Consider the following 11,265-nt stretch of genomic DNA (forward strand, 5'->3'; position numbering starts at 1 on the left):
TCTGGCTGTGCCTCAGAGTCTGGGCGGGGGACCCTGTGAGGAAGGGCCCTGCCAGCACAAAAGCAAGAGACAAGTCCTGGGAAGAGAGAGCAGCTTCTGGGCCAAAGGAGGGCCGTGGCCCCAGGCCTGGCCCCGGTCGGTCCCAGTCATGGGGGTGATGGTAATGTTGACTCTGGGATCATGGAGCAGGGCAAGGAAAGCAGTTTCAGAAGAAGGGCGATTCAGTTCTTCCATTCTAAACCTATTCCTCCAGTGGAGCCCATGCCACAATCGCACCTTTACCATGCTGCTGCCATCTTTAAACAGGGCAGAGTGCACGTAAGGACACTGATGTGAAGTCACTTTCCAGATGCCATGTGAATGCAGCGTGCGCGTGCGCGTGCGCGCGCGCGTGTGTGTGTGTGTGTGTGTGTGTGAAAAAGAGAGAGGATGGAGCCATCACCTCGCACTTGCCTACCATCACGTCAAAGTCTATGTGGGGGGCGCCCTCTGGAGTTAAGCAGTGCACGACCCATGCAAACTTCCTTGCCTGCCCTGCCCGGAGTCTCCCCGCTAGGGAAAGCCCTAGAGGCCCAGGCCCTGCTCCCCACCCTCTGCCTTCCCGGCTGCTCCCTAGACTCCCCAGCCTGCAGGATGAGTCAGGTAGGAGCTTGTGGCTTTCAACTCCCTGGTCTCCCAAACCACCCAAATTCCCCTCTGGGCCCCTCATGGCTTCCCCACTTGGTCTCCCTGACTAAGCCGGGGAGGCTGCTCCCCTGGCCAGGTGGGGAAAGCAGTGCCCTCTGGTCCTGTTACGTACCTCCTGTAGACACAACAGGGATAGTAGGGTGGCAGGGCGCGTGACCTTGGCTCTGAGACTTTGGCAAGGCCCCACCCCTCTTACCTGAGTCATGGAATTCTCCGGAGGTGGGCAGGGCTGCTGCCTGGAGCCAGAAGAGGTGAGGTCATGGGTCGTGTCCACCACAGTCCCCGCCCCTCCCTGTGCTGGGGCAGCTGAGCTCATGTTTCCGGGAGCTTACTCGCCTTGACCCGGGAGCCTGGAGCAGGTGGGAGGGGCCCTGTAGATACCGTGTCTCCTGCTGGGCTTCACGTCCCTTTCATCTTTCTGTCCCTTCCACTCGAAAGAGAAGCCAGGAGCCTGGAGGGACGCCCCGGGAGGGGCTGGGGAGGAAGTAGCCAGAGGGGGACTCTGTGCGTCAGGACAGAGACGGGGAAGGTCAAGGGCTGTCTTCCCCCCACCCCGGGGGCGTGGGGGTGTCTTGGGGAAACTCTGGGGTGGGGTGGAAGGAAGTCAGGGTCTGACTGATGGTGGCCCTAGACTGGTACAGGGGATAAATCCACCCTTGAGGGATCTGAGCAGAGGCGTGTTTGGGCGCAGGTGAGGGCGTGTGGCCTGTCCCCAGGGTTGCGGGGGCCCTCGTGAAGGCAGGTACAGCTGGGCACTGGCAGCCACCAGGGCTCCACCAAGAACGGGAGAGCAGGGATGGGCAGAGCTCCGCTCACCGTCTCTGTAGGAGTCCTGTATCTTCCCCCAGTGCTGACACAGACCGGCTGGCTCCAGTTTCCAGATGGGCAAGCCAAGGCTTCGAGAGGGTCACCGGGGGGCCGCAGGGGCTTGATCCAGCGCCGCCCCCAACCCCAGAGCCGTGCCCCTTCTTTCAGAAATGGTGGGACTCGGCCCCACGTGGCTGGACCAGGACAGGAGCAGCCGACAGTGAGGGCGGCGGGCTGTTGGGGGTGAGCAGAGACGATGGAGGGACTGTTTTCAGACCTGTGAGTGGGGAAGGAGCATCCACGCACATGTGGAAAAACTACTGGAAGGTGTGGAGTAGGGACAGGCCAGGGTCAGGGCTTCCGAAGCCATCTCCCCAGAGGCAGGAAGGATGACCCCAAACCAGCGAGGCCCTCAGGTATTCAGAGGATTCGGAAGCAGAGCTACCCAGGACCTAAGGTGGGATGGGTGAGGTGTCATCCTGGGGGCCTGCGCGTTGTCAGACTTCAAGCCAAACCCCCAGAGACGCTGTGTTTGGAGCTGGGACAACCTATGGCTGTGGATGAGGGCAAAGGAGGCACAGGGTGCGAGGGGTGGCTTTCCGGGGATCCTCTGTGAGGCCCCAACCCTGATGGCTGGTCTGGTGGGGGGGGTGGGGGGTGGGGAAGATGCTCGAGGGGCTGGGGGTGAAGATTTAGAGCCAGAGAGCGACTTCGGGAGCCCTGCCAGCCTCCTGTCTGACGTGCCTCCTCATATGGCGGGCACAGCATGTTGGTCCCGCCCTCGTGCTGCCTGGGGACCAACTCTGTCACCCTTAGCAATTACAGGAAGGGCACAGTGGTTGGTTTGGGGACTCCTGGGGACAGCTGTCTTTACTCCCAAGCTCACTCCCAAGCTACACACCCACATACACACTCTCTCTCTCTCTCATACACATCACACGTGTTCACACGCACACACACACACACACACACACCTGCAGCCAAGATGTAGGCTCATGTCGTAGGGCCCGGGGACGTCCCCAGGAGGCTGAGTCGGGGGAACCCTGGCCGGGTGAACTCAAGGGAAGTTCATACTTTGTAGATGTGGCCCTGAGAGGGAAGGGTTTGTCCAAGGTCACCCAGCCTGTCAGGGCCCACGATGGCTAAGCAGCAGACGCCTCCAGCCTCTGCCCGGGACTCCCGGCTCGCTTCCCCTGCTGTGCCCTGGGCGTCTGCTCCCCTGCAGGCCGGTGCCTGATGCCCGGTGTGGTACCGTGTGCCCTGCAGTGGTCCCTTCGCAAGGACCCCACCCCAGGGGCCGGCTTCTCCAATTCGCACCCAGAGCACCAGCTCCTTGGCAGGTAGGGTTTCCTTCCCACTTAGCCCCCACTTACCATGGCCAGAGCTGTGCCCCATCCCTATGACCTGAAGAGTAAGGAGAAGAATCGGATGATGGGGCCACAGAAGCGGCCATACCAGCTTCCCCTCAGCTGGGCCAGGACGCGCAGGGGCGAGGGAGGGAGCTGGCGGAGTCCTGGGACGCAGCAAGCACGTACTGAGGGGGCAGTTTCCTGCTCTGTCATTTCCAAGTCTGTGACCTTGGGCAAGGACGTGCCCTCCCTAGATCTCACTCTCCCGTCTGTGACACGGCATCCACCTCAGAAGGCTTCTGTGGGGGAGCGGGGGTAATTGTGATAACGCATGTAGAGCACAGCGGGGACTCAGCAGATCGAAGTCATTCCTCCGGGGTCCAGGCAGCACCAGCCAGCCCGAAGAGGCAGCTGGCTAAGCTCAGTGGGGGAGCGAGGATGGGCCAGGTCAGGGTCCCAAGGAGGGAGAGGCCTCACTGCCCGAGAGCCAGCCCAGCCAGCAGGTACCCCGGGACCTGAGCTGCTGATCTGTGCAGGGTGTGAGGGGCGGGGTCTGCCTGGGGCTCAGAGGCCCAGAGAGAGGCCGGGGAGACGGGGGGCTTCCCCGGGGCTACCAGCTCCCGACTGCAAAGCCACCCAGAGCTGGGTGGATGGTGACCCTGGACATGAAGGGGGAATGCCTGCCCCTCCTTCAAAGCCCCAGATCAACGCCCCTCAGGGCTTCAGCTCAGTGGCTCCCACTAGCCCAGTGCACAACCCACCCACCCTGTCCCCTCTCTGGGCTCCCTGAGGATGAGGGCAAAGCCTTGGCCTTAGTTTCCTCCATGATGCACAGCAGTGGCTTCACCCCGAGGGGCCGCCCTGGATGTGTCTGAAGATGGGGACCGACGTGTGGGCGGGGAAAGGTGGAGACCAGATGCACCCGGATTCGTACCAGGAGTGGATAGGCCGAACGGGGCCTTTGTGTTCTCACTGCCCTGATTTCTGTGGGTTTGGTGAAGGGAGAGGAGGGAGGCTTCTGGTTCCAGAAACCCACTGGCCCTCAGGCCAGCATCTCCAGGCGAACCCTCTCCCTCCTGGGCCTCAGTTTCCTCCTCCTGCGAGTCCATACCCGCCTGGTGCACCCGAGGCCGTTCCCGTGAGCACTGAGGTCATGACTGGGAAGCTGTGAGGTTCCTCCAGGAAGACGCGCCATAAATACCTCTTTGGTCTCATTATCTTCATTAGGGCCCGGGAGCCCAGGCGTGACAGCTGAGTGGGCGGGGAGCATGAGTCGCCCCAGAAGAATGGGGCCTCTGCTGGGGACCAGGGAAGCGGGAGAACGGGGTTTCAGCTTGTGTCCAATCACAGGGAAGGAGGAGGAGGGCCCTGTCCTGGCCCAGAGCCTCAGAGCCGGGATGTTTTCTGTTTGGGTAGGTGGGGCCTCCCATCCTGAGAGCTGAATGGGGATCTGAGGACCCAGAGTGCTCCCCTCAAGGGGGGGGGAGGGGGAAGGAGGCAAAGGATGAGGCAAGGAGCACTGAGTTTTGGCCAACAAACCCAAGCAGGAGGTGGTTCTCTTGCCGTTTCTTGAACATTCTTATACTGTATCTTAAAACCTCTTACGATAAAAACACTCAACGAACAAGAAAATAGAGGGGAACTTCCTCAACCTGATAGAAGATTCCTATGAAAAACCCACGATGGACAGATTGCTTTCTGGTGAAAGATTGAAGCCTCTCCCACTAAGATCAGGAACAAGACAGGGATCTCGGCCGCCACGACTTCCTTTCTTGTGCTGGAGGCTCCAGCCAGGGTGACCAGGCAAGAAGAGGCATGGAAGGAAGGCATACAACTGCCTCTGTCTGCAGAAGACAGGATCTCGTACATAGAAAATCCTGGGGCGCCTGGGTGGCTCAGCCAGTTGAGTGTCCGGCTTCAGCTCAGGTCGTGATCTCATGGTTTGTGGGTTCAAGTCCCACATTGCACTGTCAGTGCAGAGCCTGCTTGGGATTCTCTTTGTCTCCCTCTCTGTGTGCCCCTCCCCCACTCATGCATGTGCTCTCTCCCTCTCTCTCTCTCTCAAAAATAAATATTTTTAAAAATGCTTATATTTAAAAAAAAGAGAAAGGAAATCCTGAAGAATCCACTAAAAAGCTATTCGAACTGGTAAACAATTCAGCACATTTGCAGGATACAAAATCAATACCCCCAAATCCACTTTGTTTCTGTATACTGGCAACGAGCAATCCAAAATGAAATTAAGAAAACGATTCCGTCTACAATAGCATCAAAAAGAATAAAAGACTCAGAAGTAAATTTAAGAGAACAAATGTTGGGTCTTACACTCTGAAAACTACAAAATATTGTTGAAAGAAATTTTAAAAGATGGGAATAAACGCAGAGACATCCCAGGGGCATTTGGGTGGCTCAGTTGGTTGAGCGTCCAACTCTTGGTTTCGGTGTAGGTCGTGATCCCAGGGTTGTGGGATCAAGCCCTGCATCAGGCTCTGTGCTCAGCATGGAGTCGGCTTTGGATTTTTTCTCTCTCTCCCTCTGCCCTCTCCCCCACTCAAGCTTTCTCAATCTCTCTAAAATAAAAAAAGAAAAGAAAAGACATCTCATACTCATGGATTGAAAGGCTTGGGGTGCCTGGCTGGCTCAGTCAGTAGAGCGAGTGACTCTTAATCTCAGGGTTATAAGTTTGAGCCCCACATTAAGTGTAGAGATTACTTAAAAATAAAAAATTTTTAAAAAAAGAAAAGCTTGGGGCGCCTGGGTGGCTCGGTCGGTTAAGCATCTGACTTCGGCTCAGGTCATGATCTCACGGTCCGTGAGTTCGAGCCCCGCGTCGGGCTCTGTGCTGACAGCTCAGAGCCTGGAGCCTGCTTCACATTCTGTGTCTCCCTCTCTCTCTGCTCCTCCCCTGCTCATGCTCTGTCTCTCTCTGTCTCAAAAATAAATAAACGTTAAAAAAAAAAATTAAAAAAAAAAAAGAAAGAAAAGCTTAATATTGTTAAGATGACAGTCATCCCCAAATTGACCTACAGAATCAGTGTAATCCCTGTATCTTAAGTCTCTGAAATGTCTATTTCTGTGAATCAGGGATGGGACCTTCTAGTAGGGGTCTTACCTTAGTCATTCCCTCAGGACCATCCACAGCTGACCCCAGAAGACTGCCCACTTTAAGGCAAAAAGTTAGTTGTAGAAAGAAAGCCCAGACTTAAGCCAGATAGGTCTGGAATGAATCCCAGTGCTGTGTAACCTTAGACATGTTACTTAACCTCTCTGAGCCTCTTTCACACAAGATAGAGGTTAATCCCGCCTATCTCACAAGGTTGTGAAAAACAAATAAAACAAAGGTTTGCAAAGCACCCTCCCCATGGTCCAGCACACAAGGTGCTCAGCCAAGGTTAGCTTCCTGCATATGTCCTCTCTCCTCTCTTTATGCCCCTGGGAGAGGCCCAGGCCTAGGGAAGGCTTGGGACACAGAGTGATGTGCACTCAGGGATGTGGCCCAGGGCCCGGCCTCCCGGCAGAGCTAGGATTCACTTCCAAAGCCGTCGGGATCCTTGGTCAATGCTGCTGCATGGGCTAGAGGTACTGCTGGGTGGAGCCTCCCTCCCCGATTTGACTCCCAACTCCGTGACCTTGGGCAAAATCCCTCAACTCCGTGAGCCTCAAATTGCTCATCTATAAAACAGAGCCATAATCTACTTCTGGTTAATGCGACAATGACAGACCACACGTGGAAAGAGCTTGCGTGGGGTAGTTGCCCAACGTGTGACAGGGATGTGATTTGCCGTTCGGAACGTAGGAGTCCAGTGCGAGAAACGGATGTGTGAGCAACAAGTCACTGGACAGAGGGTGTCCCAAACGCTGAGGCCTTTGCACCAGACCGTGACCGGGAAGGAATGAAAAAGCACACCAAGAGCTGGGAATAGGAGCAGCCAAGTCGGGGAGGTGGGAAGTTCTGAGAATAAAAGCCAGCATTTGTGTCCTGCTTAACTAAGTGCCAGAAACTGGGCCAAACCCTTGCCGGGCACCAACACCTCAGTCCTTCCGACAGCTCACTTTATAGGAAAGACACCGGGGAGGAGCACAGAAAGAATTCCCACCGTGAGGTGAACCATGAGCCCAGAAGCCAGGGAGCTCTGCCCGCGGGGTGAAGTGTGGGCAGAGCAACTTGGGAGGGGAAGAGGAGGGTGTGGACAGGGGGTCTGAGCCAGGGCCCGGGAGACCATTTTTGGAAACACAGGGCAATTGACCTTGCCCGATCAATTCCTTGACCCAGGGAATAAAAGAGAGGTGCAAACAGGCAAAACCAAACCGCGGTGGCCCAGATGCCAACAAAACCAAGGAAGCCATCACTGTGAAGTCAGGATGGCAGCCATCTTGGGGGGGGGGGGCGGGGTACCAGAAAGAGGCTGAGATTAGGAGGGACCTTGGGATGGGGGGCAGCTTCTGGGTGCCGGAAACATTCCCAGAGTCCGTGTGGTGGTTGTGGGTGGTTCCTTTATAACCCTTCATTCAGCTGTACGTTTGTCTTAAACACACTTGTCTCTACGCCTATTTCATGATAAGAAAGGCTTTTGGGGGGTCGCCTGCGCGGCTCAGTCAGATGAGCCTCCGACTCAGTCTCGGTTATGGGATGGACCCCCGAGTTGGTCTCCGCACTGACAGCCTAGAACCTGCTTGGGATTCTCTCTCTCTCCCTCTCTCTCTGCCCCTCCCTTGCTCGTTCACTCTCTCTCCCTCTCTCTCTCTCTCCCTCTCTCTCTCTCTCCCTCTCTCTCTCTCTCCCCCCACCTCAAAATAATTAAATAAACTTGAAAAAATAGAGGGGGGTGGAAAAACCCACAACGATAGAACCAGGGAAAGGGATCCTGACCGGAGATAAGCATGAGACTTTAATTTATTTATTTTTTTAATTTTTTAACGTTTATTTATTTTTGAGACAGAGAGAGACAGAGCATGAACAGGGGAGGGGCAGAGAGAGAGGGAGACACAGAATCCGAAACAGGCTCCAGGCTCTGAGCTGTCAGCACAGAGCCCGACGCGGGGCTCGAACCCACGGACCGTGAGATCATGACCTGAGCCGAAGTCGGACGCTTAACCGACCAAGCCACCCAGGCGCCCCTAAGCATGAGACTTTCAGGTTGTTAGGAAGTGATATACATCATGGCACGCCATAACATCTGAAAATCGAGATCACGTGGACGATGCTCGTTTGGAATTGCTGGGGAAAGAGCCTCAGGAAGTTCTAGAAACTCTGAGTAGCTCTGGACAGACTCGAGGCCTGGGGTGGGCTCCAAACAGCCGGCAGGGACTTCCCAAGCGGTTCACTTCTGTGAGGGTTGCAATTTTTGTACACGGGGTATGGGTACGCTAATGGTTTATGTATAATAGGTTTATCCGGAAAAGAACCCAAACATTTAGCAAAGAAAGGGCTGTGGTCACTACCACTGAGGGTCTGGCCTCAAGGTGGGGAGGCTGTGATCCAGAGACCAACGCTGCTGACCCATTTTCCGGAGACGCCCTCCAGAGGCCCAGGACATCACCCAGGTGTCTCCACTGGACTTGTGCTGTGGTCGGTTGGTCTGTCCACTGGAGCCAGAGCCCTATCCCTTCCAGAAAAGTCCTTTAACAAATCTCTCCTCTCTGAGTGCCTCGGAGTCAGCGCTGCCCTGCTCTCTCTTTTCCCAGAAGGATCTCCATTGGAGGGTGCAGGGCAATCCTGTCCCAAGGCCCCTGCTTTCCCGGGGCAGTGACGGGCCATGGAGTCCAGGGTCCATCTGCAATCTTGGGGAAGGCTTCTGAAGGCAGGAGGGGCTGTGCCCAGGGGCAGCCAGAGGCCTGGGGACAGAAAGGAACACTTTGGATACTTAGAAAATGAAAGAGAGGGAAAAAAGAGGTCATAAACAAAGTTCAAAGACAAATGACACGGCAGGAGAAAGTATATATTTGCGTCGTAAGTGAAACATAAAGGATTTGTATCCTGAATCTGTAAACGAGGAAGAAAGAGAACCCAATAGAAATAGAAGCAAACGATGGGGAGAAGAAATCCCCCACCCCCCGAAATAAAATGGTCCGTAAACCCATGAAAATGGAAATACAAATCCACACCAATGAGATAGTAGTTTTCCTCTATTCGTTTGGGAGGAAGAAGATTGCCGACATACTGTGCTGGGAGGGGTGTAGAAAACAGCACGCGCCGTCGCTTTGAAAGGAAATCGAGGCCACCTCGTGCAGTGTTAATTTTGCAACAGCTATGCAGTGCCGCCACGCACCCGACTTTCAACCCGGCGAGCGAGTCCGGGAGCAGGGCGCACACTAGCACTCTCACAAGCCCACAAGGGTGCTTTGGGGAGAGGTCTGTGCAGCTTTATCCGGATTAGCAAAAAAGTAGCGACAACCTGAGCGCCCGTCCATACCAGGGGGCTCCAGTTAATCGTGGTATTTCACACGGTGAATCTCAGGCATTCCGCTCGCTTCAAGGAATTTCCACGATTTTGTGCTCAGGGTGAAAAAAGCAAGTCATAGCGAAATATATGTAAGGGGAGTCCGAATTTGTGGAGATGGGACAAAGCAAAGCTGAACAATAATAAAAGATAAAACACCGTGAGAGAAAGGGAGGGAGGCAGAGAGAGAGAGACAAAGTATTAGCTTCTGGGAAATGGAATTGAAAAAAGAGGCAGCTGGAGATGGGGTGCATATTCACTTCGTATTTAGATACTTTTGTGTTGCTTTAATATTTTTCAGCAAAAAGGTGTTCTTTGATATTCTAAACATTCACAGAGAAAAACTAAAAAGAAAAAGACACGATCATGAGAGAGCCAGCCAAGCGGTCAACTGTGGGTAATTTTGTTGGTGTCTGGGAGGAAGGGCGGGAAGCCGAGCGAAGGTGGAGGATAGCTGGCAGCAATGAGGCAGTGCCTCGATCTTGCTGTCCCCGCGGAGCCACTTCTGGCCCCTTGTGCGGGGGAGTGACACAGTCCTTTCCCTGGGGAGTGGTCTTCCTGGGGAAGCAGCCGCCTGCCAGGCCGCATCGTTCTGAAACGCAGAGTCCTCAGGGCCCCTGCCTCCCGTCGGGACCCTGAGTGGGGTCCTGGCTCTTCAGCCCTGACTCTCTCCAGCCCTCCTTTCCTGCCCAGCCTGAGCTTCTTGCCAAAACCCACTGGCCACCAGGACCCGCAGCCCCCACCTCTACTGCAGGAGCGCGAGGGGCACCTAACTCTCCCTGCACAGCAACCAACGCTGACCTCCCCCAAGGAGCCTCCCCACAAGAGACCAATTCCCCTCCTTGCTCCCCTGCTCCAGCAGTTCCCAATTTTCTTAAAATTTGTTGCCTTCAAGAAAAAAAAAAAAAATCACATACATACTTGTTATTTTGAGCCCCGCGTCGGGCTCTGTGCCGACAGCTCAGAGCCTGGAGCCCACTTCGGATTCTGTGTCTCCCTCTCTCTCTGCCTCTCCCCTGCTCACAATTTGTCTTTCTCTCAAAAATAAATAAACATTAAACAAAGAACATAGCATGTTTGTGCCACATCAAGGAATTTAAAAACATTAAAACGAAATAAAAATGAATAAAATTTTAAAAAATAAGATAAATAAAACTCAAACAGTGGGAAGGGTATAAAGTAAAGTAAAAGCTAAAAGACCCTCACTCTTCCTCCAACTCTTTAGCGATGACCCCTCTTAACATTTCAGAGTGAATCCTTCCAGACTTCTCCCCTGGAGGGATTGTAAAGAAAAGCAGTTTAAAAAAAAAAAAATCTTTATTTATTTATAAACATTTATTTATTTTTGAAAGAGTGAGACAGAGTGTGCGCAGGGGAGAGGCGGAGAGAGAAGGAGACGCAGAATCGGGCCCCAGGCTCTGAGCGAGCTGTCAGCGCAGAGCCCGGTGCGGGGCTTGAACCCACGAACCGTGTGAGATCATGACCTGAGCGCAAGTCAGACGCTTAACCGACCGAGCCACCCAGGTGCCCCAAGGGAAGCAGTTTGCATACGCATACCCATCATAACCAAAATCCTTCCCACTTCCTCCTGCGTCCAAAGTCAGCGCTCCTGCCTGGGGTCTGGGATCCTGAGTGGTGGGTCTTGCCTGGCACCTTCTTTCTTCGCTCAACAGCTACCTACGGAGCGTCTGCCGTTGGGCAGGCAGTGAGAGGACGGACAACCAGACAGACTGCCGTCCCAGGGATCCTGAGCTCTGGTGGGGGAGATGCTCCAGAAGAGAAGATGTGCTTGGATGTGGCTGTTTCAGCCCCCAGCGGGACGCGCGCTGGCTGTCTCTGCACCTGGCCCTCTGACTTTGCAAATCCGCCTCATCCTGTAAGCCGGCTCTCCCGAATCACCCCGGCCCATCCAGATCTGTCTTCTCTTCCAGATTTCTTTTGCTACCAAGCTGCGCTCTGTATGTTGCTGTTCCCTGTGAAGC

Source organism: Neofelis nebulosa, chromosome 11 (genome assembly GCF_028018385.1).
Source record: "Neofelis nebulosa isolate mNeoNeb1 chromosome 11, mNeoNeb1.pri, whole genome shotgun sequence".
In the NCBI taxonomy this organism is placed as follows: domain Eukaryota; kingdom Metazoa; phylum Chordata; class Mammalia; order Carnivora; family Felidae; genus Neofelis; species Neofelis nebulosa.